The 7,854-nt window shown below is 35.8% G+C and overlaps 1 pseudogene; it reads left to right on the plus strand.

Annotated features, from left to right (window-relative positions):
* Positions 1-3,343: 3,343 nt before the first annotated feature.
* On the plus strand, positions 3,344-5,736 carry LOC141277166 (non-lysosomal glucosylceramidase pseudogene; annotated as a pseudogene).
* Positions 5,737-7,854: the final 2,118 nt, after the last annotated feature.

A 7,854-nucleotide genomic window follows, 5' to 3' on the forward strand; every position in this document is an offset into this window, starting at 1 on the left:
TTCAATTAATATTGTGTAGAGGAGATCAGTGAGAGGCAAAAAAAGGCCATAATAAAAAAAAAGAAAAAGAAAACCAAAGGGGGGGTATCCTTTTTCACCTCCCTCTACCACCCACCACCATTTGAAATAAGGTTAGGTGTTAATCAAAGGGCTTTAGAGATCATCTTCTTAAATTATCTCCTTTTATATGTGAGACAGCTAAGGCCAATTATTCTGGGTGATTTCTTCCAGGAAAAGGAAGAACAAAATTAGGACTAGAACCCAGGTTTCTTTATTGAGAGTGCAAAATTTAGAAATATTGAGGAGGTATAACCTGATTTGATAGATTATCATTCTGTATAATACAGAGGACTAGAAACTATTCACTTCAGTTTTACACTATTAAGGACAGGTAAACAGTAGAATAACTTTAGCATCTTTATGTTGACATTAGGTCTTAAAACTGTACCATAAGGAATGACTCAGATATTTCTATATAACTCATCTTTTTATTGTTTGATTATTTTAAGTTCAAAATATATAGTTTTCTTTAAAAATTGTCAATTAATTTGATCTACATTTTCAGAGATTACACAAATATATAGATTATATATAAATATAGATACAGATATAGATCTCTTGAGATATCTTTCCATTTCTATCTCTCTATCTCTCTCCCTATCTACCTACCTATCTTTGGAATATCTTTCTTAGAAAATCTTATATATTGAGTACTCATGTATGTCAAGTGCAATTCTTACTTGCAGTTCAGATATCAGATCCATCAACATGGACAAATACACAATTTCTGATATCTAAGAACTTTACCACCTTGCTAACAGAAACTTGACTAATATGAGAAGTACACCGTGGAGTCTTTAGTTTTTTTATGATAACAAAAACCTGGATTTGTATGGAAATTAACTAGTTCATTGTATATAATATATGTAATATGTATAATATATAATACAATATAATATATATAAAAATTTATTTTTTCCCGAGATAATTCAGGTAAGGTATTTTTCTTTATCTATGGGGAGGCTGTTGTGGAATCTCAGCAACTTCTTACTTGTAGCTACACAACTAACAGGTGACAAACCTAGAAATAGAAATTAATTCCCATCTGTACTTTCGGGGTTTTTTTTCCCTTTCTGGTAACCTAATTGCTTCATCCTCTATGCTTGAAAATTTAGCATAACTATAGGATTAAGCATAATCCTGATACTTGTAATTTGAAATATATCACTTTAAAAAATTTGAGTGTTATTTTTCAATAACCTAAACTATATTATGTCAGAAAACTTAAAGGCAAGTAGAGAAGACTCCTGAGTAATCAGTCAAAAGAGATTTCCATTCCTAAAGCCCATATCTTTAGGATATGGCGTCTGCCATATTTTCACATAGAAACTATTCAGGAACAAATCTGCCCAGCTTGCTTATCTGACTTCCTCACTGATAATAGATTAGTAATAGACTTTCAGGAGACAAAAATGGCTGCTAGTGGGAGACACAATGGTTGTATCAATAAGGGAAATTAAATTTATAGTAAAGTAGGGGGAGCAGGCAACCAACCTGAATAGCTGAAATAACACCTCAACATAATACAGCTGAAGTAGCAGCTCAGATGTTTTCATCAGGCCTCATATAATACACGGGCAAATACTCATACACTCAATGTTAGCAAGTAAAGACTACTTGTTTTCCAACTGAGCCAAGGAAAGATGAAATTATAATTTGTTTTAAAAGGCAGATTATTTTCTAATTTTGAAAATCTTCCATAGAGAATAATTAAAACAAAAGCTTTTTTACAAAAAAATTAAATTAGCCAAGGTTGAGTTGCTTAGAGTAAATTGCTCCTTTAAAAAACTTTTCCTAACAATGTTAAATGAATGAGATATGAATCAATAGGTGTTTTCTTTGTAATTGTTCATAGATACAAAATCAAAATTGTATACACACTGAAGAATCATTTTCTCCTTTAGGATGGTGAACATGGAGGGTTTTAGTGTTTAGTGTGGCTGAAAATCACCTGGTTGTATGTCTAAAGAGAACCTCCAGAGATTCAAAGTTCATGTACCTGGTGCTTTATAACCACAGGGGACTCCAGTGCACGTGGTTTCTGGGGCTCACTGAAATGCTTATTGCCGGCAAGGCTCCATGAAGTCCCAGAGGTGGCATGGAGGTCCAGAAGTCCCTTTGGCACCCTGGTTTCTGAAGGAAATAAAAAGAAATAATATAACGGAGATAGGATTTGGGCAAGAGTAATAGAAAAGGAAAATAAAAATTTCAGTGAGAGTGCACATTGGCTTTTTATTATTTTACTCCTAAATTTATTCCAGGAAATACACAAACACATACTTGGAAAATGAAACTTTGTCCTTGCCACTTTTGTTATGCTTCCATTAATTTTTTATGATAAAGAATTATCTTAATTATAATCCTCAGTCTATGTTTCAACTAAAAAAAAGTGGACGGAGAACAGCACTGAAGAATATGATTTTGATATTGCTGACATACTTGGCCAATTTATTGCTTTTTTCTGGCCCTTAGAATTTTAATAACGCATATGTAATTTATGTGGACTATAAGATTCTGCCTTCTCTTACAGTTTTTCAATTCATTTGAAGTTATCTTAGTGCTGACTTTTAGTGATAATCAGTTGCTAAAGAATTTGAATTTGCCCCAACTGTTTTGTGTGTGAGCAAAGCCAATTTATTTTTTGGAAAAAAAAAAAGGAAAGAAAGAAAGAAGAAAAAAAAAAAGAGAGAAAGGAAAGAAGAAAGAAAAGAATGACAGCAGAACCGTTTCTGTAATGGACAGTTGAAACAAGAAATCCAATTCTGTCTCTCTAATTATGCCTCAGTCTGTTGAGTTTCAGTGTGGTGCACTTATCAGTTCTCTGGGCGCTTGTTTAATTGGGTGACAAATGGAAGAATATGACACTCTTGGTATGAAAGTTTAGCCAGTCTGTGCACAGGTATTAGTTGTCCTATTATAATAAGATAACTGAAGTCAGAAGCTTTTGATATGCTTAAGAAATTCAGAAATATTCAATACTGCTGAAACTTCAAAAGACTATAATAAAAAGTTTTCCATTTCTAATCAGAAGCAGTAAGAAATGTTTTAATAAGTAGTTCGGAGCACTCATATTAAACGTGGAATTTCAGAGGAGTCATGTGACAATTTTAGCAAAAGTAGTTTTTTGAAATAAAATAGTGGGAGCTGTGGGAAATGTTACGATACTCTACTGACTCCTAAATTAAAGGAGAAAATTAAAAATAATAATGATGAAATAGTTTTATTAAATTTGCGACACCACATAAGCCTATTCTAACCAGGTGCCCTGCTTCAGTATCTTAGTATGGCAGAGCATTTTGCAATTGGCATTTTGACAGACAGATTGTCCCGGGTGTGCTTTATATGCCCTACCAGCCATGATAGAGTGGCAGCACCCTTGATTCAGCTGCCATCGTCCTCTAATATGGTGATGGGTGCTTTTCCTCCAGCACTTGACATTTGCATCTGCATATTTTTAGCTACTCTGTCAAAAGGAAGCAAAGTAGATAAGTCAATTGGTTAGTGTTTATATCATCTGGAGCATCAGCTCACAGTTAACTGCTTGACTGAGACTCCAGGTGAGTACCAATTGGGCAGATTGGATAGATTTAGAAATACACTGATAAAATAATTTATGTAACAGGATTAATGAAGTAAGTGGCTCTGTTTAGTGTTACCCTTTGCTCACTCGTCCTGGCAGCAGGTTTTTGTTTGTGAACTTAATGGCGTTTGCTCAGTTGTAGGTTAGCGTCTATAACATCTTTGGTATATTCAGCCTAACTGCTTCTTTGCTTACTCCATCAAAGAAGAGAGAAAACACATCAACATAGAGGAATAGCTTGGAGTGGTTGGATCAAGAGGTACAGAAACTATTTGGGAAATGAATAAGAAAAACCAGAGGAAACAGCCATGCATGTTCCTTTGCAGTTAGAGATTACTTTCTCCAAGGGAGTGGCAATAGGGGCTGAAGAATCTCCTAATCCCATTTCTTCAGTGATGTTGTTGTATTCAATGTAGCATTTCATGTAACTCCTAGTTTTGAATTTTCACTTGTATAGGATAGCTGACAACATCATTGTTGAAAATGATTACAAAACACTTAGTTTTATATCATGATTTACACGAACTCCAAAAAAATTGTACTTGTATTCTGAAATTGCCATTGCGTTTTAAAATTCGTGATAATTTTAAGTAGCTTTAACAACTAAAAGGCAATGAGATTGCAAGTCATAGAATAAACAATGAAGAAAGTAAAATCATTCTTAATGTTTTACCTTTTCTGTTTCTTTCATTTCTAAAACAAATGTAATGAATGCTATTTGAGATTACATCTATTTTTTATGTGAAGCAACAGAAAAAAACCTCTGGCTCCTGAGTTCCCTAAAGTGTAATTTCTCAGGTCCGGGAGAAGTGGCATTCAGGCTCACAGTAGCATTAACATGTGCAGTGGTGGCCTAATAACTCTTGCCACAGTGCAGGTGGCATGCCACAGCCCTGAACCGGCTTGCAATCTGTGTTTGTTGTTTGTAACTGCCCTGTGGTGGTGAAGCTTTATTTTTTTCACATGAATATTGAATACATCGAAAACTTTTAGCCAATTATAGTGTAATGACAATATCCCTTTAGACTTCATATAATGAGGTACAAGGTTACCATTTATGTAACATCGTCAGTTATAGCTATCACAAATGCAGCTTTTTAAAAGATGTCAGTTTTATAAATATATATATGTATATATATATGTAGTTAGCAATCTAATAGCAGACTGGAAGGGCCTGAACTTGAAGTTTGTGCTGCAGGTTTATTGGGACTATTACCTGATGGGTGACCAGTGCTTCCTGAGGGACATGTAGCCTGTGTGTCTGGCTGTGATGGGGTCTGAAATGAAGTTTGACAAGGACCAAGATGAACTCATTGAGAATGGAGGCTATGCAGACCAAACCTATGATGGATGGGTCACCACAGACCCCAGTGCTTACTCTGGAGGACTGTGGCTGGCAGCTGTGGCTGTGATGGTCAAGATGGCGGCTCTGTGTGGGGCACAGGAGGTCCAGGATAAATTTTCTTCCATCCTTAGCTGGGGTCAAGAGGCCTGTGAGAGACTGCTGTGGAGTGGCCGCTATTGCAACTATGCAGCACTCAGCCTCAGTCCTATAGCATCATGTCTGACCAGTGTGCTGGCCAGTGGTTCCTAAGGGCCAGTGGCCTAGGAGAAGGAGACAGTGAGGTATTTCCTACCCCACATGTGGTCCGTGCTCTCCAAACTATCTTTGAGTTCAATGTCCAGGCCTTTGCAGGAGGGGCCATGGGAGCCCTGAATGGAATGCAGTCCATGGTGTTCCTGATAGATCCAGTGTTCAGTCTGATGAAGTCTGTGTGGCTGTGGGCTACGGGCTGGCAGCCACCATGATCCAAGAGGGCCTGACTTGGAAAGGCTTCCAGATGGCTGAAGGCTGCTACCGTACTGTGGGGGAACGCCTGGGCCTGGCCTTTCAGACCCCGGAGGCGTACTGCCAGCAGTGGGTGTTCCGCTCGCTGGCCTACATGCGGCCACTGAGAATCTGGGCCACGCAGCTGGCCCTGCAGCAGCAGCAGCATAAAAAGGCCTCTGGGCCAATAGCCAGACAGGACACAGGACTAAGCACCGGGCCAAAACTTGGACCAAAGGAAGCCATGGCAAACCCAAGCCCAGAGTGAACGGTGGGAGGAGACGCCAACAGCCCAGCCTTCAGCCTGGCCCTTCCTCCTCCACACCCGGCCCCAGTCTCCTGCAACGCTGAGCCACCAGGACAATCAGGCCCTCCCTTCTCCCCGCCCAACCGCACCAGTGAGGAGGGGTGGAGGGTGACCCCTGCATCAGAATCACTTCCTTCTTTCTTTCTTCACCCCATCCCCTCACTGCATGAAGTGTTCTAGGAGGTCAGTTGATCCTCCTGGGCCCATTCATGGGGGTGACAGACATACATGGGTACAAATAAAAGACCCAGAAAGCCAAAAAGAAAAGAAATCTAATGAAAGCTTTTTCTTTTTTTTTGCTATAGTTTTCTTAAAATTGCTGTGATCTTAAGCTTTGTGTTATTTAAAAAATAAATCAAAATAACATCTGTAAGGGTGAGCATATAGATTTGGCCTCTCCAAGACCAATCAAGTGCCACACATTTAAATTCCATGATAACCATGGTTTAAGCATAAAGGAGTCCTGATGTTATTTGGACTTCTTCTGACTAAATTGTGTCCAGTTCACTTTATTCCATATCACACTGAATAGACACTTTAAGAACCTGAGAAAACTCTTTTCTAGCTTCCTGTGCAATTTTGTATTTTAACGTGCGCTCAAAGGGCACACACAGTCTTTCTCAACAGGTTTACCTGTGGGTGATTGTGGGTCATGTACATGTGTGTTATTTTGATAGAGGATAATTTGTAGGGTATGAGAAAATAGGTCAATCATTGTAGCCATGCCTGGACTCACAGTAGCTAGTATAAGTGGAAATTGCACTGAAGCAATTGCTCTCCAAGAAGACATACTCTGTTTTCTCCCTAATTTAAAAGTGTGCCATGTGTTTTGTATTACTCTCCTCAAAACTTAATAGTTTATTTTACATATTTTATCTACATTGTTTCTCATTCCTTATATTTTATAATTTATATACATAACTTAATATAGTTTATAATTATACTTTTTATCCTCACATTTAAAGTATCACTGTTCTTCCCTAGAATAAACTCTAGATAGCTTTTAAGAATACAATTCTTCAGCTATACTTCAATTTTTTAAAGTGTCAAAAAACCCCACAATCCTATAAATCTATGATTCTAATAGATGAAAGTGTGTTATCTATTGAAACTATGGGGAATTGAATTAGGGGAAATAGTTTTCAATATAAAGTCATTTGCATAGGTAAATAATTCAACAATGGTACTGCTCCTTTACATTGAATTTATTTTTGATTCATGTTTGTGATTTTCATGTAAAGATATGAGTCGTCTGAGCACTGATTGTATCTCATGTACTATTTTAAACGTCGATTAAATTGTTGGAGCAGGTTCAAAAAACATTGACAGTGTCAAATATATTTTAAATCATGATATTAATTGTGAATAATGTACTGTCATGTGTATTATTGTGTGGAGATGCAAGGAAATTTAGCATTGATATACTTTTGTATTTTTCACTTGAGAACATACATTTTACACGCAAACTTGCACTTTTCCCACAAAACTATTGTAAGTAATAAAATAATTTTAAAAATTAAGGAAGTCTTTGCTACTGATATATTCATTCCAATATGAATATTTTTATATGCTTCATATAGTTAACAATGTGTTTGAAAATTCATTTCTAATTAAATATTAAGGCCAAGAAATATTGCAGCAGGATAAAAAAATAGAACTATATTGAACTGAAGTTTGATGTTAAGTTCTTAGTAAAATTTTGAAATAAAAATTAATGACTGGCAGAAGAAAAAAATGGTAAAATGTCTTTTAACTCAATATTCACATTTGAAAGAAACATGTTATATATGTATTTAATTTCTAATTATATACAATTTATAATTATCATATGTAATATCAATATCATATGGTATAGTTTCATATGTACTTAACTATAGTTTATATATTATAATATATAAAATTTATATAGCTGCATACATAAAATTATGTTTAAGTATTATATCATATGATATAATTATCACATATAATCAATTATAACATATACTATATATATAAATTTATATATACAAAATTACATTTTTTTTGGTATCAACATGTTCTAAAGCTTTTTGTTAGTTTGATAGATTTAGCCATATGCAA

The sequence above is a fragment of the Tursiops truncatus genome, chromosome 1, assembly GCF_011762595.2.
Source record: "Tursiops truncatus isolate mTurTru1 chromosome 1, mTurTru1.mat.Y, whole genome shotgun sequence".
Lineage (NCBI taxonomy): Eukaryota > Metazoa > Chordata > Mammalia > Artiodactyla > Delphinidae > Tursiops > Tursiops truncatus.